Source organism: Podarcis bocagei (assembly GCF_964188305.1).
Source record: "Podarcis bocagei genome assembly, chromosome: 11".
Classification (NCBI taxonomy): Eukaryota; Metazoa; Chordata; class Lepidosauria; order Squamata; family Lacertidae; genus Podarcis; species Podarcis bocagei.
Window position 1 is genome coordinate 3,553,131 of NC_138136.1, and position 24,220 is coordinate 3,577,350.

At 42.1% G+C, this 24,220-nt stretch overlaps 1 long non-coding RNA gene across 1 annotated transcript in view; it reads left to right on the forward strand.

Annotated features, from left to right (window-relative positions):
• The window catches only part of LOC308597891, a 345,019-nt gene extending 336,985 nt beyond the window's left edge, over window positions 1-8,034 (forward strand). Inside the window, exon 2 of the long non-coding RNA XR_014013258.1 lies at window positions 1,522-8,034. This is a non-coding gene — a long non-coding RNA (uncharacterized lncRNA). The remainder of the gene's footprint in view (window positions 1-1,521) is intronic.
• The last annotated feature ends 16,186 nt before the right edge of the window (window positions 8,035-24,220 follow it).

Genomic DNA, 24,220 nt, shown 5'->3' on the forward strand with positions numbered 1-24,220 from the left:
ATTTTAATATCCCAGTGTCTGGATCAACAGCTGTTTTCACTAGTTCATTTCAAATCCAGGGCTTTCATTGCTCAACTGATATGTCTAAACAATACAGGAGTGCTAGTTCAACCCATCAAAGCACCTAACATTAATACCCCTGATCTCTGAACCATGAATCTTCAAGCCACAGAGCTTCTACATAACATTCCATTAGCATCTAAGAGATTTCACATGAAACCTATCCCCTACTCCCCAACCCCTACGGTTGTAGATGTGTTAAGAATTGCAAGGGCAGAGCCATTCCAAGAGCAGATTTCTCCCAACTGTAGACTGGATCCAATCTCTCTTAGCAGTCTTCTTTAAAGTTGCATCTTAGATGCCTTGGGCATGTGTTGTCCTTCAACAGCTATCCAAGGATGGTTATAGAAGATGCTAGTCAGGACGCAAGAATCCATGTATAAACCTTGCCATCTCTGCAACATATTTGTGGTCTTTTAAAACTGCCCTGGCCCACCTTCCAAACCTCCTGGAAGCCTGCTAGATACTATAGGACGTATCCTCTCTTGCCTTTCTTCTGCAACCCATTATGTTCCACCTTCTACTGCCTCTTTTCTATGACACAAATATATTCTTTATACCCTCTGACAACAATGGCCCATAGCAATCACATCAGACTCGGGATAAGCTTTTTTAAAGTCCATACTGTACTATATGCAGCTCCCAATTTTATTGAAATCTGTTCTCTGCATTCCAGACTTTCGTTTGGAAAAGCACAGCTGTAAAAAAAAAAAAAAGTAGAATGAGTTTTTTGGTGGTGGTGATTTAAGCCAGTACCCCATTTTCCAAAATAGCAACACATTAACTGACATATGCAAATTCACTTTCATTTCCTAAATTAATTTGCTGTGCCACCTAGAGATTCCAACGTAATTTACAAATGTTTGTCCTTTGTTGTAAATGAGAACAAAATCATTAAATGCCTGACCTACATTAGAACTAGTGAAGATCTTGCACTCTATTTCATGGAATCATAGAACTGTAAAGTTGGAAGGGACCCTGGGGGTCATCTAGTCCAGCCCCCTGCAATGCATGAATCTCAGCTAAAGCATGCATGGCAGATGGCCATCCAACCTCGGCTTAAAAACCTCCAAGGAAGGAGAGTCCACAACACTCCAATGGAGACTGTTCCAGCTCATACTGTCAGAAAGTTCTTCCTAATGTTTAGTCAGAATCTCCTTTTTTGTAACTTGAATCCACTGGTTAAGGGCCTAGGCTCCAGAGCAGGAGAAAACAAGCTTGCTCCATCCTCCATGTGACAGCCCTTGAGATATTTGAAGATGATGTTTCCACTCAGTCTCCTCTTTACCAGACTAAACATACCCAACTCCCTCAAACATTCCTCATAGGAATTGGTTTCCAGACCCTTAAAGCATCTTGGTCGCCCTTCTCTGCACACTTCCCAGTGTCCTTATTAAATTGTGTTCTGACCAAGGCAGAATAGAGTGGTACTATTACTTCCCTTCTGTTGATGCAGCCTAGAATAGCATTGGCTATTTTTGCAGCTGCATCACACTATTGACTCATGTTCAACTAAGACCCCTAAATCCTTTTCACATGTACTACTAGCACACCAGGTCCCCCCCCCCCCCGGTGTAACTGTAGAACCTTTCATTTGTCCCTACTGAAATTTATTTTGTTATTTTGGGCCCAGTTCTCCAATCTGTTAATGTCATCTTGAATTCTGATTCTGTCTTCTGTGGCATTGCCACCCCTCCCAGTTTGGATGAATACCTTCATCCAAGTTGTTTATAGAGATGTTGAACAACAATGGTCTCAGGACAGAGCCCTGCAGCACCCCACTTGACAGGTTTTTTCCCAGGATGATGAGGAACTGTTAGTAAGTACTCTAGGTCTATTCAGTCAACCAGCTACAAATTCACCTAACAATTAACTCCCACATTTTACCAGCTTCACCACAAGAATATCAAGGGGGACTTTGTCAAAACCTTACAGAAATCAAGATACACTACATCCACCGCATTCCTCTGAGCCACCAAGCTTGTAACTCTATAAGAGAGAGAGAGAGAGAGAGAGAGAGAGAGAGAGAGAGAGAGAGAGAGAATTGTCTGGCACGGGGGGAACCCATGCTGGATGACAGTAATCACAGCATCCTTTTCTAAGTGCTTATAGACTGACTGCTTAATTATCTGTTCCAGGACCTTTTCTGGTATTGACATAAAGCTGACCGGACAGTAGTTAGCTGGGTCTTCTCTTCCCCACCACCACCACTTTTTGAAGATGGAAACAACATTTTCCCACCTCTAGTCCATAGGCACTTCACTTGTTCTCCAGGAATTATCAAACATTATAGACAGAGGCTCTGAGATTACATCCGCAAGCTCCTTTAGTAGCCTTGGGTGCAGTTTTTCAGGTCCTGGAGAATTGAATTTGTTTAAAGTAGTTAAGTGTTCCCTTACCTCCTCTTTTCCTGTCTTGGGCTGCAACTCCCTCCTTGCATTGTTGATTCTGCTTTTACCAGGTTGGGCATCACTTTGCTTTTGGGTGAAGACAGAGGTGAAGTAACTGTTGAGCAGTTCTGCCTTCTCTCTGTCGCACAATAGCATTACTTCATCTTCTGCACGCAAGGGACATACTATTACTTGTTCTTCCTCTTGCTTCAAACATAGCTGAAGAAACCTTTCCTTTTCTTATTAACCTCTCTTGCAAGCCTGAGATCATTCTGAGCTTTGGCCTGCCTGACCTTCTCCCTGCAACTGTTGGCTACTCATGTTTACAGTGGTGTAGCATTTGGGGGGGCACAGGAGCTGTAGCCCTAGGTGCAAAATTGTTGGGCACAGAATTTCAACATCTGGTACTGCCTCAATACAGCTGCATGCTCCTGGTGCTGGGCTTCTCCATGCGAACCAGGAAGCGATCTCTCCAGATAGAGGAATGAATTTTATTTTCTTATCTCTGCAGCTGCATCTCCTGGTGACACGGATGCCATTAGGCAATTGAATGTGCATGCGCACTCCATCCTTTTCCCTCCCACTCATCTGCTCCTCTGCCCTGGCAGCCCACATTGTGTGTGTACCCTTCTTTCATGATTTCCCCTTCCTTCCATTTCTTTATACATGCCTTTCTTACATCACGTCTCAGTAGATGCAGTCTCCTGAAAGTGGAATTATTTTGAAGTATATATAAAAAAATTAATCCAATGATGTTTAGAATCATTAACCAAACCAGGATCAGATCTTCCACTTCCCACCCCATCACCACAGGCTATGTCCCTCCAAGTGGCTCTGGGTATCACATCGCCATTTCCTTCTGCCCCTTATAAAGCTCCTGTGCTTTTAACAACAGAGAGACAGGCAGAAGTTACACTATAAATGGCACTGGTTTTTCAGCGACTGATAAAGAATTGTTTTACAAAATAAGAGTCTGAGCTCCATGCCAAATGAATAGGAAAAACCTCCTTTGAATACTCTTGGACTGCCTCCTGCTTCTTTTTTCTTCTGCTTTCCCTCTTCAAAATAACAGGATATGGTGAGACAAGAGAAGCTGTCCTTGTAACGGATACCCCTTCTTCCTTTACTTGATTTGTCTCTCCTCCTCTGGAACCAACACAGCAATAACACTTTATATTGTATTCTGATAATGTAAAAGCACTGAGCCACTTTATTCTCAGTGTCTGAGCAGACAGATGTAGACTGCTTGTTACACTTCTACAGGGACTTAATTTTGTATAAATGTCACTCCTGCTGGCTCTCTGTATAAAGAATTAATTCCAAGAGTCATATTTCCTTCTAATGGAAAGATTACTTTACTGATTGCTAGGAAAACAGGGTAATAGAAGACACTCAATTAAACCAAGCTGTTTCCAAATGCAATATATATTTGATGATTGGTTTGTGTTAGGGACCTTGCAGGATTTGAGGCAGGGAGGTCTTGAGCTCTTTCAACTCTCATCTAACATAATCTTCTTGTTTTCCTTCTTGATACTCTATGTGGGTTCCACATTGTGGGGATGTTGGGATGCTCCCAAGCTGTAGGATTTGGGTGGAATCTGTTTTTGTCGAATCTGAGGATATATTTACATGGGCTGAAGATCAGTACTCACTGTAACTCCACACTATCAACGTGTTAAAAATGACAGACAAAGGGGGAGGTGGGGTGCCAACGGCAGGCAGGTTTTCATTTTCAAATGAGCACACATAGTGAGGTTTGCACCAGTAAAACGAGAATTCTAATGGTCCAATCCAAAAATAAGGTCACCAAACTATTGCCCTATGCCAGGAATTCATTATGTGAAGTAGAGACTATGATGCCCAGGCAGATTCATATTACCATTCCTTTATATAACCACAACTTCTCTCCCTGTTGGAAATAGCACCACAGGCCACCCATCCAAGAGCTTTGCATCAGGGTGCAATTGTGTTTTCCAAAATGGTAATATGGGATCAATGGTGAAATGCATATGGAATTGAAACTTTGAAACTTGAGACAAACAGCTATTTTTTTCTGGACACTAAAAAGGTGTGTGTGTGTGTATGTGTGTGTGTACACATGACTCAGCCATTCTGCCTCCTCTTTATAAACTAACCAGTGTCTCTGATATGCTGTAAGAACTGTATATCGAACACTAGGGCCATCTCATTCTTTCCTTTCAAATCTTCACTTTGTAAATGACAATCACTGCTTGATGCAGATGTTGCACTGTATGCCACTCAGGGATATTACCTTATTAAAAATAATAAGATATATAAAATGACAGTAATAATAAGGAAACCATTATTAGAAATGTGTTGAAAGGCACAATTTGAGATGCCAAAATGTGGAAGACCCAGACAAGGCTTTCAAGCCAGCTATTAGAGATGATGAGGTTACAAACTGAATTCACTGTTACTATTTCCTCAGCAACATGCACCACTGATTTCACACTTCGATTGTGAGCACGAGATCCATATTGTGAATTTCCATCCTTCAGAATCAAATTCTGACCATACAAATAGAATTTCAAAGTACAGTACTGGCATATTTGACATTTGGTCTGCAAAGCATTTTCTGTGGTCAAAAAAAAAGGATGGATTACTTGCACTACCATTATAAACACACCTGCTTGAATATAAGTCCTTGTTAGGCAGCAGGACTTGGGATTTAATATAAGTAAGTGTGTTTTGATCAAGATCTTTGACAGACAATTGTAACACATTTGCATAATTGCTACAGTTTTGCTGATTTACCACATGGAAAAATATATGGGATAGCAGTAAAATAACAACCAAGTTGTTCCTATTGCAAAAGAATCACCCAGCTGAGCCCCTCTATTTGTTGACAGACCAAAGCACTTCATCGAGTATCCCACCCTTAAAAGAATTAGAGCCAGCTCACACTCCCATTTCTGCTACCAAATATTCTCCACACAATTGTCTTTGAGCAGTATGTGCCTATAATCGTACAAAAGAAGTACTGTGTGGATTGGTGGGTATCTCTGAAGCGATTCCATGATTTGTACCTGAACTTTTTAAAACTTATGCCATTGCAAGAACGACAGCAAAGTGTGCAAGCTCTGTCCTACCATTTCTTGCAGTACATTTCTTAGAGCTCATTTGGCCAAAAGGAAATCAAAAAACACCCTTCAGATTGGCTTAGGAACTGACCCTTCAGATTAGGTCATTGGAGATCCTGGAAACAGTATTTCCCAGTTCAAATGATGTCCAAGGAAGGGGCCACAGTTCAGTGGTAAAGCACTTGTTGCATAAGTAGGAGGCAACTGGTATCTCTATGGTTTGGGGGCTGTTGTTGTTGTTGTTTTTTAAAAAATGGATCTTGTAGCAGGTGTAAAAAGAACTCTCCATAGGATTTTGGAGATTGCTTCAAGCCAGAGCTGGACCAGATAGGCAAATAGTCTGACCTGAGATCAGGCAGCTTCCTGTGGAACCAAAGGTACAGCATAGGCTCTACATAAAGCTATTGATGCATTTGGCCACTTAAATTCTCTACTTTAAGCCTTTCTCTTTCATGTCGCATTCTAGAAACAATTGGAGAAACAAGATGGGTGAATGTGCTCAGAACTCATGTGCCATCCTGCACCATCCTTCCCCAACTTGCTGCTCTCCAGATGTTTTGGACTACAACTCTTATCAGCCCCAGCCAGCATGCTCAGGGATGATGGGAGTTATAGTCCAAAACATCTGGAAAGCACGATGTATAAGAAGGCTGCTCACCCACAAGCTTGGAAAGGTCACTTAGATATCAGTGATGAGAAATAACTTTCAGAAGAGAGGAAATGGTTGTTGGGTTTAGGGGAAGAATAGACATTAGGGCAGACAGGATATGGGTTATAAAATCTCAAAATTTTAATGAAAAGTTTGTAAATCTAAAGGCATCCATTTCTGTAAACATGGTCTTTACTTTAACACTTCACCATTGCACCATTGCAGGAAAGACCGCTTACCATCTCAGCGGCAGCAGCAGTTGCAGCCTGGTGAAATCAAATTTGAACTGGCCAATCATGGCCAAGCTAGGGGCAGTACTTTTGAGGTCCATCTCCACTGCATTTAAACTGGCTGCTTGCCAGGTAAGTGGGCCATGCAGGTGTATGGCCTTGCAATGGGGTCACTCAGGTCACCGTATTGAGGGCCAGGGAGGAATTTGCCTGCAGACAAATTGAACCATTTTGGAGATTTTGTCTACCTCCCTCACAGCAACTGTCACAACTTGCTGGCAGAAAAAGGCATTGGGTTCCGAGGCACCGCCTTTGGGCCAGCATTGGAGTGGCTCAGCGCCATGTAGTGCGCCTGTGGCATCACGGCGTGGCACATGGTATGTGCCTGTACCATCACGTGTGCACACATGAAGCCAGGAGAAGGCCCAGCACCTAACCCAGCCCACTGAGCCTCCTGCCAGCCGGGCTGCAGCATGGCTGAGGCTGGCAGGGCCTGAGGGCCAGCCGCTGCTGCATCCACCACAGCAGCCACAGTCAGCAGCAGTAGGGGGAGAAGTGGCGACAACAGCAATGGAGCGCTGCAGCAAGGGGGCTGGCCACAGGGGGGCTGGCCACTTGTGGACCCACCTGAGCCACAGCCCTTCTGTCGAGAACCCCACGGCAGCGATGGCGGGAGAAGGAGGCAGTGGCAGCACAGGTGCTTGGGGGAAAGGAGGTGGGAGAGGCAGTGGAGGCATGGGCCAGGAGTGCTCTGGTGCTTGGCCTCATTCGCCCACCTCAATATTGGGGGAGCTGAGCCCCCCGGGAAACCATATAGAGGGGGCTGAAGACACCTCAGCCCATAGGAGCTGGCGCCTATGATTGGGTTGAACCCTTTGTCTAAATGGGGGGGTAGGAAGGAGCCCACTTGTTGCTTTTTGATCAAAGTATCAAGGAACCCCAGTACAGGTGTTTGGGGGAAAGGATTCTGTCTGAAAACCCAGATGGGCCCAACAGGCCATCAACTGGCTTCCTGGAGGGATTGTCCTATTTGATGTGTGTCATATGGGGATCCCAGGAATGACCATGAATCAGGTAACAAATAGGTTGGTTGTTTTGAGACACATGCCGAAGCCAACTGACATCTGGAATCAATCAAACCGTGGCCATTGCAATTCCATGATGTTGTCAGGTCATTTGTACTGCTTCCTGTGTTGCTGTCCTGTCAGCTGGAGGCACCTGGGCCAGCAAATAAAAGAAGTGATCAGTTGAGTGTACCCTTCTTGCCTAGCAAGATCTTGGCTTGAATCCTTGGCAAAATTAAAATGCTACATAAATAATGGATGAGGGAACAGGAACAGTAGAGAAAGTTAAACAACAACAACAACAACAAGGGGGGGAAAGGCTGCTGCTTCCTATTCAAATTAATTCATCCAGTTTGATTTTTTGAGACAGCCATAAACTGTACAGAGATTATCTCCAAGTCTGAGGGGCAGGTCCTGTTAGTTATTGCAACAATGGAAGACCTCTGATCTGACTTTTGCGCAGAAATAAATCTTCAATACTAGAAATGTGTTTTGAAACCTTTACTTGCAGAACAAAGTTTCAAACGTTACAAAATAACAGAGGTACATTGTTTCCAGTTTTACACACTTTCTCGCACTGGTCCCAGCATGAGCCTTTAAGCATCTGACACTATTACCAAGGAGCTTTCCAAAATCTATGTCTCCCTCCTCCTCCTCCTCCTCCTCCTCCTCCTTGCAGACTGACCAGCACCCAAAGACCTGCAGCCCCCTGCTGCTGTGTCTTTTGGGGTGCTAGCAGCTTCATTTGCATATATAGGCACTCGGGAGCCAAACATAAAACTCAGTCACCCGTGGGTGGAAATACAGCAGCTCTATAGGAAAATACTGGCTACATGCCTAAAGCGTTCTGTAGAGCAACTGGAATACAATGCAGCTAAAACATTTTGTGTAACATGAAACTGAATTTCAGCAGGTCCTTCCCTTAACTATAGATGCTAGGACTGAACCTGGAACCTTCAGCCATAGGAAGCTTGTGCTCTACAGCTCGCTCTCGTTCCTCCCCTTGGCAGTCCAGACAAAGTTGACTGTCTAATATAACCCACACACCAAAGACACAGGCGCAATCTCTGAAGCCACAGAACTTTAAATACTACTTTTATGCATACTCTGTAAAAGCCTCATGGTACAAAGATTTGCAGAATTTAGGCCTGTTATTAAGCACATTTAGTTTGAAGCAAGTTCTGTTTATTACAATAAAATAAATACATTTTAAGATTGCAGACTTTGGACTGTAATCCAAGTGCATTTATTAAGCGGTAAATTCAATGGAAATCATTAAACTTATTTCCACCCAAATTATGTTTAGAATGGAGGGAAGGGTATTTTCAGAAGCAAGGCTAAGGGTGGTATTTGAATGTTCTGTTTAAAATTCACTGGTCTTGACATGTATTTGATTTTATAATGCCTTCTACTTTCTATATCACATTATTAATATTCACACTGGTCATTTTGCCACTTGTGAAACCTTAAATACTGTATGGGGGATATTTTAAGTAATCTTTTACTCTGATAAGCCTCCTATCTAAAATTTATGGCTAGGTAATTCTTCCTCAAACCAGCTATGTTTATACTCTTCCCCTCAATGACATTGAGAAACGGTAGCTCTTTCTTGTTGAGAAGGTACCTGATATTTCTCCAGTGGTAACTAATGCAACAGTTCTTCCTAAAACAGCAATCTGAATGTATAGTGACATGGATTGATTGTGCTCATATACTAGTGTTTTATAATAATAAAAAAATTCATCTGCTCAGTTTACATGAAAAAGAATAAAGAAACGCACAAACATTTGTGAGGAGAGGCGCCTGTGGTGTGGGGCTCAAATGCTCCTCTGCATTACTGCAGATTATGAGGATTAAACTGCGTACAGTGAGTTTAGTAACTTGATGTATAATACTTGCCTATTTTTCTCATCCCAGTGGTTCAACCACAGAACAATGGATGAGTGAAAGTCAACAGCATTGGATATAGCAGCAATAAAATCTGAGTGTTATTATTTTTTATGAACATTTGCAGAAAATGTTTGCTTTGCACGCTGTCTTCTGTAAGCTAACATAAAGAAAAAGCTTCATCTACTATAGATACCAGTGTTTATTTTATTTTATGGCATAATTGTTGGGTTCTGGTTTTATTCTTTTTGGAGGATGGAGCTGCTAACTTGTGACTGAAAATACTGCTGTTGTGTGAGAGGGGAATGTATGCTTGTTCCTAGAAAAGGCAGATACCCTTTAGCATAGATGGGAATTGGCAACAGTCAAGTATGTTCAACAGCAAATGGAGTTCAGAAATAATTTTAAAAAAAAAAACACATTACCTTGTTGTTGTTGTTTTATTACATTGCCACATTCATCCTTTATTATTCAAGCAGCATATATTATTCAAGCCAATTGGGCTGCTGCGGAGAACAGCCTCTACCTTGAAGAGTATTCTACTTAAAACAGCTTATTTAAAGAAAGAGAAAAGCACTTATATTTGTCTTTGATTAGATTCCCAGCTTAAAGAATTGAAGCAAAATAGATTAGTCTGTCAGCTTCTTCTAGGGATCAAATGCACTATGATTGTGTTCTTTTCAATGTGTCACTTCAATGTCTGAATCAGGCAAAAAATGTGTTATTTAATAAGATGCTCTACAATGACATGACCTTTAGAAGTTCTTTCATGCAAAGCAAGCATTCCTCTCTGGGTGGTGAGGATTTGCTCCTGCACTTATCTTGGAAAGCCATCAAATGGCGTTAGCAAATATGGTTCTCTTTGCCTCCAACCTGGCCTACAGCTTACAAGACACAGAGGCACAGTGATTGTATCCATGGCCATAAATAAAGCACAAATGAAATATATGAGGCTTTCCAAATTCGTTTTGAAGCCATGTAGGTAGGAATGCTGCAATGCCTTTTGTCTAACTTTCCCCCACTCTAGGGCTGCTTCTTCCATTGATATTTCAAGCACTCACATTACGTAGTCCATGGCCAGATCTTTTGTAACATGGGAGGACCAGAAACACTTAGCAGCTGAACATGGCAGTTGTAGTAGCTCTGCTTTCTCCTGGGGAAGCAACAACCCTAAGGTGAATAAAGGGACAGAGAAGGATGTCAGCAATGGCATAGTTGCCAGGGGAGAAAACACAGGACGGTACAAAAGCCACAATAGGCATCAGAAAGGACATCTGAACAGAGTGCCCTAAGAGACTTGCATGGGGCAGTTCTGAGCATATAGCTGAGGATATATTTATCTCTCGCAGAAGCTCCATGAACCTTTTCAGAGTAGATCCAGGTGGACACGTAAGATGTTAACTAGCACAGCCATTACAGGTTGTGTTTTGTTTTTGTCGACTGTGAGAATAAAGGGTTCAGCACAACAACCCTTAGGCACCACCTCTCCCCTTGTGCTGTGTTATGATCTCAACAGTCTGCTAAGGACATCCTCTTTAAGAATGCCATCGATTTGTAAGTGCCCTGCAAGTGTTGAATTTTCTACCAATTAGATTGCCAAACTCCAAGCCATGGCATCTTTCAGCTGTATTGCTGGGCTGGCATTTGATACTCAGTTGAATCAGGAAGCAGAAAATATCAGAGAATTTGATGAATATTTCACAACTGGTCACAATACCAAAAATCACTCTATAACGTCCCCCCCAAAAAAAAACCCTTAAAAGCTCACCAACTTTAGGGGGTGATCTCCTAAGAAAAGCTCAACAAAAAAAGCTCAACAACTTTGGCTGCCCCCCCAAAAAAAAAAAAATCCTGGCTACGGCCATGATTGGAAGGGTGCAATTTAAAAAGCAGTCTTCAGACGACTATCATGTCAAAGTAACTTCCTCTGGTTGTAAAAATGACGTGCGACTTACATGAATTAGGACTTGGAATAGCTACACAATCTCTTTTGCTTACTCAACTCTCTACCATCTGCCTCATTTGATCAACAACACTGAAAAAAACAAAGTAAAACCTGAATATGTATTGTAGAAATGTAGAAGACAAATACAATATTTTTTCAAATGGAATTACTTTTAATAATATATACTCACAGAAGGTCTAATACTATGTATGCTGTCTCTGTATTTTTTCCTGTAAATATCTTTGGGACAGTTTAAAAACACTGATTTTTTTCCTATGTCTCTGTTTAAGCATAAGACTTTGTAATGCTTTTATAAAGAGGAAAAAAAAACATCAAAGAGCAAATTATGTACTTGCTTCCTATGAGTGTAATGTACTCTTCAGTTTTTTATGGAAACTGATTGTAATAGATAAAGCCTTTGAACAGCCTTGGTGTTAGTGTCACACTCCTGATTTATACCAGGGAGGAGGAGGAGAGTTGTCAATGAAATGTTCCAAATGGGACTGTGCACTGAAAATTGTGCATTAGAAAAATTCTGTTTCCAGAACAATTGCTCAAAGAGCATATGAGCAAATCCACTGGTATATTTTTCTGCGCACATCCCATAGAAATAAATGAGAGGTGTGTAAGTCCAGGCGAGTACTGCACTGAACTGTTGGTACAAAGTTGGGCTGCTCTCATTTGCTTCAATGGGATTTGCACAGGAAAAATATTGTAGTGAATTGAGCTTTATGCCTTTTGACAAACCTTTCCAGTGTGGATCAGCAGAATCTAATATTTCTCTCCAATGAACAAAATATTTTTATACACTTTTCATTTCTTATTTGAATCTGAGGTCAGATCACTCAGTAGCTACAAGATGAAGCCATAACTGACCTTCACCAAATAAATGTTTTAAGGACCATAGTAGGGGGGGAAACCTTCACTGTATTACAGCTATGAGAAAGGCAGACAGGAGCACAAATACAAGTGCAAATGATTTGGGTTGCCTTTGCAGGTTGCCTAAGTTTGATTTTCATGGGTAATATTTTATGATGACCAATTTATTTTAAAAAAGTAATAAGATTTAAATAAAACTTTCTAATATTTTTTGAAGAAAAAAAATCCCTGGAAATGCTTCCTTGCTTTTAGAATTATGAGAGAAACTGATTTTCATATACTTCCAAGTTTCAAAGGTTAACTATTTTTATCCTATTTCCAGTAACTTTTGTTAACGTGAAGTGAGATGTTACATCTCTGTGCTGTTGGAACCACAAGTTATTTGGTGCTTGGCTGTAGCTGTTATTGTTGTCAGTTTATTTTATCTTCCTTTTAGGAGTAGTTTGCAACTTTAATCAAGCATGCTCACCACTCTTAGAAAAAGAACAACAAAGAATCAGAGTTGTGTTCTGGCCTGAAAACAAGGATAGACGAAAAAATACCCAGTCAAAAAGATTCACTTGAAACCATTAATTATTATTATTCCCTAGAAGTAAACATCTCATAGAATCAATATTAATTTCCCCCCCCCCATGAAGCTTAATTGTATGATAAAATTAATAACGGTGTATTTTATTGGCCTTTAGATACAGAAAGCAAACACACAAACAGATGACAAAACATTTGTTTGACATCTGCAGTTTCCTTCTGACATCGTTCTCTCTCTCTGCTCTTTCTCCCATGTTTAATATTTATGTGAACGTGAGTAAAAACTACAGCCTGATTCATTTAGAAAGTGACCATTATTATTATTTTCTTATAAATGTTTTAGGACCAGCATCCCCACAACCCATCAAAAAAATTAAAAAGGTTTTCTATTTCTTTAGAATGTAATAGCTTTTTGTCTTATTTTATGTCCTGTAAGTTATTAGTTCAATACTGTTAGCATTCCATAATAATGCACACATGATTTTTGAATGTTTTCTGTAAATGACAATCAATGTTGATGAAGTTCCTTTCTTTAATGCTGAAGAAAATAAAAAAAATGTATAAGAAATCAATTGTTTGACGTGATTTGTTTTCCTCACAAAATTTACTCTTGTCCTTTGGCTAAAAGCAGGACAATGTACAGTTTAATAGATAGTTCCTGCATTCTGTGACATCGTTGCATGGCCAAAAGATGGGATCTTGAGTGGGGTTAGGCAAATGAAGAGGCCAGGCTATGCAGATAGGAGCAGGCTCAATTATTAGTTGCACTGACCAAATACTATAAAATAAATGGACTGCAATCTAGGAAAGAGTCCCTTGTAGGCAATGAGATCAACACTAACCTGGAGTTAGATAGAAAATGATTATTCACTTCAGGCGATCAATAATTTCAGGTTTGAACAGCCAGGTCTTACTTGCACTGCCCCAGGTGTCTGCTGTTAAAGTCATTCAGCAGGGACTGAGCTCTGCCAAATGCACCTTGTCCCTAGGAACTGCACATGAACTTCCAAACAAGAGTCTGCTGTGGTCACATCAAGAAGGATAAGGAAGAGAAAGATGGGACATCCCAGCTGGAGGGCCAGTTTGGGAAAGGAATGTGCACGCCTCTTTATGAACAGATCTCCAGACACATACAATACTCCCAATTTAACAGGCCTTTTATTTGTGTACATAATTTTGGAGTTAGGAGTGGCTATAATATTTGATAATATTCCATCAACTAAATATGCCTGAGAGCCAAACTACACTTGGCTTTAAAGTCATCACGTGGAGTTATATGAATCTTTTGGGGGTTTTTAATCTCTGAAGAGCAACCTTTGGGAGGTCCAATCAGGATCAATTCCACAGTGCATGGGAAGAGGAGGCAAATCCTTTCCTATTCCAGGTCACAATGAAAATCTACCTCCCTGAAGCTGCTACTTGTGTCCTCAAGTGCAGTGAGCCTGCCACCTGGGTGCCTAATGGGTATAATCACAGAGACATGGTGCTACATTTTTGGGTTGAAACTGTCCAAAACTGCATTGATTACAGATGTGAGTGCTTTGGCTTAGGCACTGGGTGATTTCCAAATCAATCAGCCCACCTGCTGACTGCCAGTCCCAGATAGGATGAAATATATCAAGAAGGACAGCTCATCAGAGGGGAGGGGGTGCTATGGCCCTCAGTCCCAATCTTGGTTTATGGATCTGGACTTCTTAGGAGAGGAAAGCAGTGCCCTACAACTCCCTGCCCCCTCCATTCCTTACTAAGCATTCTACCCAGTGCCTTATCTGCCAAAGCTGTGACGATTGCTATAAGGTAGGCAAAAAACTCTGGACCAGACAATATGGACATAAAATTCTTCCCTGGCCCCGAATACAGCAACTGATACATCCATAGCAAGGTCATAACACATAATAACATCCAATCAACCATAACATATGAACTCTGAAATTAGTAGGGAAAAGCTGAGGAGGGTGGGTGAACAATGCACGACTGCAGTGCCGTGGTTTTTAAATATGTTGGGCCCTTCTTAAGAGAGTAGACCCAAGTGAAAACCTCCGGTGGTCACCCTGGCGAGCAGGATTTGTACAAGAAGGAAGCTTCCGTTAGCACCAACTGGTGACCTGTTTGGTTGATTTGGGGGCATTGAAATCTATGGGATTTAAGTGCCCCAAACCAGGATTTCAATTGCTGATATATGTAGAGCATATAATACTTTCGAATCTCAGAGGTGGAATCTACACACATATTTAAAATGCTGTGAAAATGCTTTTTTAAAAAAAAACGTTTTGAAAAATGCATTGAATTTTGCTATCTAGTGTCACATTTGTATACTGCATTTTACAACACATTTTAAAATGTTTTATTTGCAGCTGTGTAGCTGAGTCCAGAGACACTAAAATAAAATAAATTATGTTATCTATGTGTTTTTGTTTCATTTTTACACAATATACATTTTAGTTAATGAGTTTATGGCTGCCTGCAACAAACAGTAAATGTTCTTACACCTAGGATTGTATCTAATGTTGCACAAATAGACTTCTGCTCACGCAACAGGACTTCTCCTTCCTTTCCTTTCCTCTTCCTTCACATTCCCCAAAAATCTGCTCCGGGGGGTCCTCCAACCCTCTGGTGATGTCAGGATGCTGTCAGCGGCTCCTGGCTGGTTGCCCAGGAAAATATAAAGACAAGGAAAAGTTTCTTACAGTCCTTTTTTATTTCAAACTTTATACAGAGAGAGGCTATAGAACCCAGCCTCTTGGGATAATGGTGTTGTCCCGAGTGAATCTCCATCCCCCTTCTCTCCCATTTCCTCATTCGTCATCATCACCACCTCCTCCACAGATGCCACTAGCTGCCCTCTGTCTTCGAGCTCTTTGCTCTCCAACTTTTAAGGCTTGCCAGGTTCTGGGAGATGGTGGGTCTGGAATGCTTTCTAATGACAACATGTCAGTTAGCTGCTCTGGCCCTCCCATGATTTCCCAACTTTCCCCCTCATATGCCTCTGAACTGTGACCTCCAGCAAACCCCTGTTGTAAATCTGTACTGTCTTGCTTTTCCTCCTCCCTGGAAGGGTCAGGATGGGGAGGCGGTCTCTGCCATTCCTCCTCTGCCCAGTCCCTGACAGGTGAAGATTCTGAGTGTGGTACAGAGGAGAGAAGAGGAGGGTAGATGGAAGTCGGCTGCATGAGCAGAACAGCAGCTTTTGCTATAAGCCATAATATCTTGCTAACCTTCACCCAGCATCTCCCCGATATTAGGAGGAGGATTTATTAAATTTGTACTCTGCTCTTCATCTCAGGATGGTTCATAGCATAAAAATACAAGATAAAAACACAAAATGCATACTAAAAGCAGGAACAAAAGCAAAACAAAACAAAACAATAAACCCCCCACTCCCAACTGACATTTCCACACAATTCTTCTACGCTCAAGATGTTGACTTTTTGCTATAAATTCGGTGCCAATCCATTCTTCCAAATGAAACCTCTTTTTGCAGGTACTTCAGGACTCTGTTAACATTGGTTTTATTTATAAATTTGAAAGCAGAGCATAAACAGAGGCAAACAGGAGGTTCTTCTAGACAACAGCAGATGACTATGATTATGTATTTTTAACCTACCCTTCACCATAATATTTTGAAGGCAGGTTAGTTAGAACAATTTTCAACCAATAGAATAGAGGGGATTCTATTCTATTCTATTCTATTCTATTCTATTCTATTCGCCTTATGTATGATGTTGTTGTTGTTGTTTAGTCGTTTAGTCGTGTCCGACTCTTCATGACCCCATGGACCAGAGCACGCCAGGGTATATATGGTATCAAAGGCCAGGGTGCATCTTCTTTACCACAAAAACTATACACTAAGAGCACACCTCTGTTACCTCACACCAGATCCTCAGAGATATGTCCTGCACCTTCAAGTAGGGTTGGGGTGTGGGGAGAAGTTTGGTGCAGTTCTGATTTAAAGGCAAACCTACCTCATTCGTGCTTTCTGAAACAATGTGAAAATTGAGGTGCAGCCATCCTTCAAAATTTCACCTCTCCAAATTTAGCAATGCAGTTCTCTCCAGCCAAGTAATGTGTACATGGACAAGGGTCAGGTGTGCCCCCAAAAGGTACATATTAGTGAAAATGATGTGGAAACATGCATCATATTAGAGAAAACTCTTTTGCAAAATTGTGTGTTTTAGGCAAAATTGCACACAAAGATGTGTCTTAGAAGAAATTCACGCTAAAATGCTGAAGAATTTCCCTGGGGACTTGGGGATGGAGCTTGAATCACAAACTGGTATGGAAATGTGGAGAACTGAAGTTAAGTATGGAAAATGAGAAACTGGGGGGGGGGGACCAATAGGAGAAATATGCATGTATAAAAATGGTCTTTGAAGGTACACAACGCAGTGTGGCTTTAAATGAAACTATGGGTGAAACCAGGGCCAGATGCAGCGCCGGGGTGCAAATATCCACCCAGCGCCCCCAAATTACCATGGATAGTGTTGGGGTGCCCGTAGCTGCTCACTGCCAGCCACTGGGGGGCACAACTCTCCCCCATGCCGTTGCGGGACAGTGATCCCTGCAGAGGCTTGGGAGGGAAGCTGCACAGCTGGTGGGCGTGCAGGGAAAGAGGAGGCTGCCAGCAAAGCCATGCAGCTCCTCCACTCACTGGGGCACCCCTGAGAGGCCAGCACCCAGGCGCAACACACCACTAAGCCCCAAGAGAAAGACGGCTCTGGATGAAACATCAGGGCTTAGATTGAAACATTTTAAAAGTAGGCCATGCTGGAAATGGACATATATTGTACTGAGCAAATGCCAATATTCCACCAGGTTGCAGAGCAGAAAGACAGAGAAAGGAAGCAGGGTTATTCTATCATGGCTACTCAGAGCTGCCTTTGGCTTTTCCGCAAGTGTCACCTAGCAGCAGTCATCCCATCAGGGTCCCTGCACTGTTTCCATCCCAACTGGTCATTATAACTTTAAGAACTAGTACCTGAGCTTGTTCCTTTCCTCCTTCCTCCCTATTCCCTTTTCCTTTTATGTCATCTATTTTAGATTGTTTTTCACTATCTTTAAAACTTCTCTGGAAGCTTTTTGGGCTAACAGTTGGAATAAAACACTTTATAAATACGGTAAATAAGCCAATGCACTGTGCATATATTCCTAGTATATTCTGGCCAAGTCTTCACCTGCCACTTTTAGAAAAGTCACCAATAAAAAGAAGAAGATATTTTTAGAACTGTCACCAAGGGGAAAGTGAAAGAGTAGGTAGAAATAAGTGATGCTGAAAGAGAAATGAGCCCAGTAATATTCTTACAGGGCAGAGAGGCAGGGCAGAGAACATTTCACTTTGTTACAGATACAGGATCCCGATAAGTGGAAGGGACTCAGGACTCATCGAGACTGACCCCCCCCCAACCTCATAAACTCATAACAATACACTACAATTTAGACTGAAATTTTATGTATAGTAACAGGAAATTAAAATAGGACCTATTCAACATTCCATAGTAAGAGAATGTTACAATGTGGAAGACATATAGAAAAAGAAGGGTGTTATTTTTTTTTCCTTTTTAAGCAACAAACGTGGAAGTAGGTACCCAAAGACACCCAAACAAGACAGTAAAAGTGATGAAAGATGTTAAGATGCATAGTCTTCTCTATTGGATAACAGAAAATAATAATGTTTCTTTTGAAATATGTACTGAACATATCACTGATGAGAAAACGTTGCAAAGAGTTGTTTTGGTTGTGTAAAAATGTGCAACAGTTTCACCACCTGTGTTTGTTTACTACAGATATCATGGTGGTGGCCTAATGGTTAGAGTGCTGGACCTGGGAGGGTTCAAACATCCACTCAGCTGTGAAGCTCCCTGGGTGACTTTGGGCCAGTCAGCATCTCTTAGCCTAACCTACCTCACAGGGTTCTTGTGAGGATGAAAGGGGGAGGAGAACCTTAAGATTCTTGGAAGATAAAGGTGGATATAAATATAATAAATAAGTATGTAAAATACAGCGGGGGGAAAGAGCATAAAAATCTTTTTGGAATTAAAGGCATTCTGAGGACCTAATGATTTTACAGCAGCACTAGAGTGCTTTGGGAAGGGGAGATTAATCTTTCGTTCCACAGTCACGGAAGGATAGAGAGAGCCCAGAGATGGGCGACTTGGGAACATCAGGCAGACCTACCCAAAACTTAGAGGACATGAGGCACCTCCTGCCTGGTGCCTTTGCCCTGTGCAGCAGCAGAGCTGAGCAGTGCTATTTTTGCAGAAAAAGAACTCACCATGAACACCACACTCGTTCTCTCAGAATGGCAATGGCGCCCACCTGAGAGGTGTGTTGGATGCAGCAGTCACTTTGCTCTGTTGGCTCACTCCCCACCCCCAAGCCTGCAACAGAGAGGTGAGGGAGGGGGAGCTGGTGTTAGGGAGGCAAAAGGACTGGGCACACCCCCAGCCTCTCCCACTCACCCCCGTCTGTTGAGGGACTTGAGGGAGCGGAGAGTGGGAGAGGCTGGGAGCACGAGAGAGAGTGCTGAGCAGCAGGCCTCTTCCTGGTGCATCAACTTTGCCCCCTCAGATATGTTATTGCAGGGGCCAAATTACCTCGGCCCCTAGGAGTTGGCCTCCTGTGTCGTGGTGGTCAATGGATTGGCTGAGAGAAGTCATAGTCTCTGTGGAGATGAGGGCACACAGAGCAGAAATGGGATAAGGGCAGCCAAACTTCACAGGGATGCATGGACAAGGAGTGAAGGTTGGGTTGGGAGGAAACAGGAATTGATGGGTGTGTGGCAATAATTTATATTATTATAGCTACAGAATGTACTGATGCCAGGGGTTGAGCTTGCCTAGCTTTGTCAGAGGTGGGGGCCAGTGCCACAATCATACTGCTTCTTCTACATGTGAGTGCTTTTCATACAAGTAGTGGATAAAGAGGTGAGGGCAACTTTCCCCATCACTGGGACAAGAGTGACCACAGCCCTAAAGGCACAGAAAGCCCCAGTGGGTCAGGATTGCTTCTCCTGTGAATGTTTTGTACTTAGGTATTTATTTTTCCTGCCCAGAGTAAAGGCTTATCAGGTCTTTTCCACCCATGCTCTTTCCCATGCCCCCTTTTTAGAGTCAAACGTGCACATTGTAATGGGCAAATAATAACAAACAAGCACCCTGCTTAAATAGGGAGAGACCTATGCCCATCTCATAGGGCACCATGGACGATGGCCCTGGTCCCATCCACGCCCACCATTAACAGGTGTGTTTCTTTCACTTCCTTGCTGCAGGTGCTGCTTTCCACAAAATGTCCATCCATTTGATAGTCACAATTTCAGCCCCAAATTGGTAGGTCTACTGCAGGCGGAGCCTCATCAGAGTCATGTGGAGGGGACTGATCAGTTTCCCTGCACCTTTCCTAATGCCCAAGAGCAATGGGCCCATCTTCCAAAAGCAAACTCCTAGTGCTGTGTAAAGGAACTCATCAGCAGTTGTGCAACTGAAAGCTTTGACCCCAAAGTTTAAGAATTTCAGAGCAATCTTGCCTTCAAATGAGCAGACAATTAGAAGAGATAATCAGGGCATTTCCAACCTCCAAAACCTTTAAATGAAAATAATCTACACTCCAAGCTAAGTTAATCGGGCTCAATCTATTTTCCCTATCGCTGCAAATCACCACAGTTTCCAACTAACAAGAATGGGTTGCCCTACTTGATCCGACAGCCCTTGTAAGAGAGGCACTTAGCATAACATTACTATCATTACATCCCCAGGTTAAAGGCAATGAAACTCCGGGAGTGGCAAAGTCAAATCAGTTCAATTGTCTGATTGTTCATGCTCACAAAGTAGTGAGGCCGGCAGGGGTCCAGCATAAAACTTAGGGTTTTTATAGAGGAGCTCCTTTAAGGTAATTCATTGCCCTCTGCAGTAGCTTTAAATCAGAAGGGATAGAATGGTCACAGTGAACATGGCTCTTAACGGTTCTCGAGAGCTCAGTAGCAGATAGCCAGCTGCTAGGCCAGATGTCAAAGGTGCATTAAGAGCACTTGCACTTGATCTCACCCATTCCGGGGAAGTGCAATGGATGTGGCTTGAAGCACTGCAATAAAAAGAGAGAGTGATTAATGAAGCAGCACAACTTAATAAAGCAAGTTGACTCCCGCTTCCTTCTCGCAGGCATTTTCACTGTCCACAAAGCAGTTCTTTTACTTACCAGCAGGGACGTGTAAAATGTTAATCATCAATCTGTGGGCCATTAAAGAAGTTGCTTTCCCTCTCTCAACTTGAAAAACCAAGGGGGGAAAGATAATAGGTTTGGTTAACAGAGCTCTTCAGATAATGGAGGATGTTCAGAGGGAGGTATTGATGGAGTCAGCATGGGAGCTCAGCACATTAATCCAGCCTTTGCTTAAGGACTGCTGAGTTCCTAATGCTGGGCACTGAAGCCCATGCCTGAGATGCAGGCCAGCCCACTTGCATGGCTAAACAGTGCTGACTTTCTACAGGCAGTCCAGGTAGACAAGGAACTGGCCTAAGACTGGAGAATGCAACGGATACTTTTAAGCAACCCTCCAGAGCAGATGGGGCAGGGAGAAGATGGGGGGAAGTCTAGTTGCATGACCTGCTCATCACACACAGTAGGAGTATATTGTTGTGTGCACCAAGTCTCTGAGTGGTAAGAAACATTGCTTACCTTGAAGATCACTGGAGACTGTGGTGTCTTTAGGGTGTATGGTTTTATTTGCACATATATACAACCTGAGCATAAGATAGTAGGACTCACAGTATTCACAATCCAACAAATCATGCTTCCCCATTTGTTTTCTAGGGGGACCCCCCAAGCCATGGCTTGGTTTCAGCACAGAAAGCAAGTCAAGTCTCTGTCTCCTTTCCAAGCCCAGCTTCAGCTCTTGGCCTATTGTTCTCCTTCCTGCAAGTTGATACGGTCTTCAGCCAGATGCAAGGGGTGGGGGCTACTCTTTCTTCTGCCACCACCATTTCCTAGTTAGTCCAATGGCAACATGGTCCAGTCTTTAGCCATGGAGATAAGGTACTCACAGGCCTGGTTAGGACCATTAACTTAACAACAAGACTGGTTTGACCACTTCAGCAGTCCCTTCTACTAGAAGCTACCATCTTAGATACAGACTTTGTTGGGACCCAATGCATACTCCAAACCAACACTATTTCGCTGAAGCAAAAGATATTACTGAATACCAGTGCAAATGGGCTACCAATTCCTGAAGTAGAGTTCTGAATTAGTGTTGCTGGGATTGTTTTAGTCCTCCCCAAAAACTATGGTACAATAGTGTTGTGTGAATGTGCTTTTATCATGCAATAAAGCTCATTTTATCATGTGATAATATCCTGTCGGCCATTTCTCTGGTCTGGACATGGCCACTGGAGAGCGATGAGGGAAGAAGACACTTAAAGACTGCTGTTAAGCACTGGGATCTCTGCACTGAGAAAGCAGCATTTATGATTCTATCAGTTCCCATTAAAATGTTTGTTTTATAACACAGCATGAATAGAGAATGTATTTATGTGTGGTTGAAGGTTAATAGGCTGTCAGATCCGAACTAACAAATACTGCAATGCCTTAGCTGTATTGCAAAGTGTGGATAAACTGACCTCGAAGGCTGCTATTTAAAGGCAGGAGAGGTGAAATAATTAGAATCACACAGAGACAGAATCTTAAGTGGTGACAATCAAAAGAACACAAAGGGGCTTGCAAAATCAAGAAGCCTGTCAAAAAGCCAGTCCAGCTGGGATTTTCGGATTGGATTCTGGATCTAAAATCCTCGTAAGTTCCCACATTTGCCTGGGCTCTTCTTTATTCACACATTTTTTTGTACTAAGAAACTCCTGAAGCTTTCCATAAAATAGAATAACCCTTCACATCACACAACTGACTGCCCAGGTCTTTTCTTTGGAGTATTTGCAATTATTTTTAACTTCACATTTTGTAGCTTGTTAAGACAGAATTGGAATGAAAAATTAAAATTAAATACTCCACAGACTACCAAGTAGTTCTGATTTATGCCTCTACCGAGTCTTTTAATTGGAAGAAGTTGTCAGGCTTTTACTTACGACAATAGATTGCAACCTGGAGAAGCTGCCTTTCTCGAGAAAGTAGGAAAAGATGGAGCTACTTTTTGCCCTGTGCTACTTTCCCCTGGTCTGCCTCTGCTCACTCTTCCTCCAGGTATTCTGTAGCATGCAGGACACCACTTACTCTATGCTATAAACTATCAGCATTCCTCATAACAAAATTGCCATTTGTGCTTTTGGTGGGAACAAAACTGCTTTATTTCTTTGACAGAAACCTACTTTCTGCATACAGTCAGTTCAAACCTTGCATGCATTTAACTTGCATGAACACAGCTTTATATGTTTGGTGACTGGCCAGAAGGTGGTGAGCTTAAAAGCTCTATCCACTTGGATTTTCCTGGTGCAGAAAGAGCTTTTACCTTCTCCACCTTGACTACTGGGCTCTCGGAAGGTCTTGTGCAAGCTACAGGAAAACTTCCACAAGATCTCATGGGAGCCTCCCAGAGTCCCGTAAGCATGACCTACTCAGTGCACTGGTTGTAGAAAAGTAGGGGACATTTCCAGGGTTATTATGCAATTTTGGCTTTCTGGGCAATCCCCAGAATCTAAAACCCATGCAAGTTGTGAGTAGATTGTATTTTGCTGGACAGCTTCAACAGAAAAGGTTAAAAAAGTTTCACATTCATTTTATCCATCATGCAAACACTCTAAGACAATGTTATACAGTGGTACCTTGGTTCTCAAACTTAATCTGTTCTGGAAGTCCGTTCCAAAACCAAAGCATGCTTTCCCATAGAAAGTACAGTGGTACCTCGGGTTACATACGCTTCAGGTTACATACACTTCAGGTTACAGACTCCGCTAACCCAAAAATAGTACCTCGGGTTAAGAACTTTGCTTCAGGATGAGAACAGAAATCGTGCTCCGGCGGCGCAGCAGGAGGAGGAGGCCCCATTAGCTAACGTGGTGCTTCAGGTTAAGAACACTTTCAGGTTAAGAATGAACCTCCGGAACAAATTAAGTACTTAACCCGAGGTACCACTGTAATGCAAAACGGATTAACCCGTTCCAGACTTTTAAAAACAACCACTAAAACAGCAATTTAGCATGAATTTTACTATTTAATGAGATCATTGATCCATAAATTGAAAGCAAAAATCAATGTACTGTACTATAAAATAAATAAGACAGTATTGTAGATAATAAAAATTAAAATTAATTTTTTTTCTTACCTGCACTGATAATAGTCATTGTTTGGATGGGGGGGCTTTTATCCATTTCCGCAGTCACACAGTCAACCAATCAGTAGCTGAACTGGATTCCACACAGTCACAAAAACAAATTAATTGAAAAAGCCTCAAAAACACAAAATAAATAGCAATAACAAAAGCGCCAAACATAATCCATTCCAGAAGTCTGTTTGACTTTATTCTATCTTGTCTTTCTTCCATGGTGGACCCCA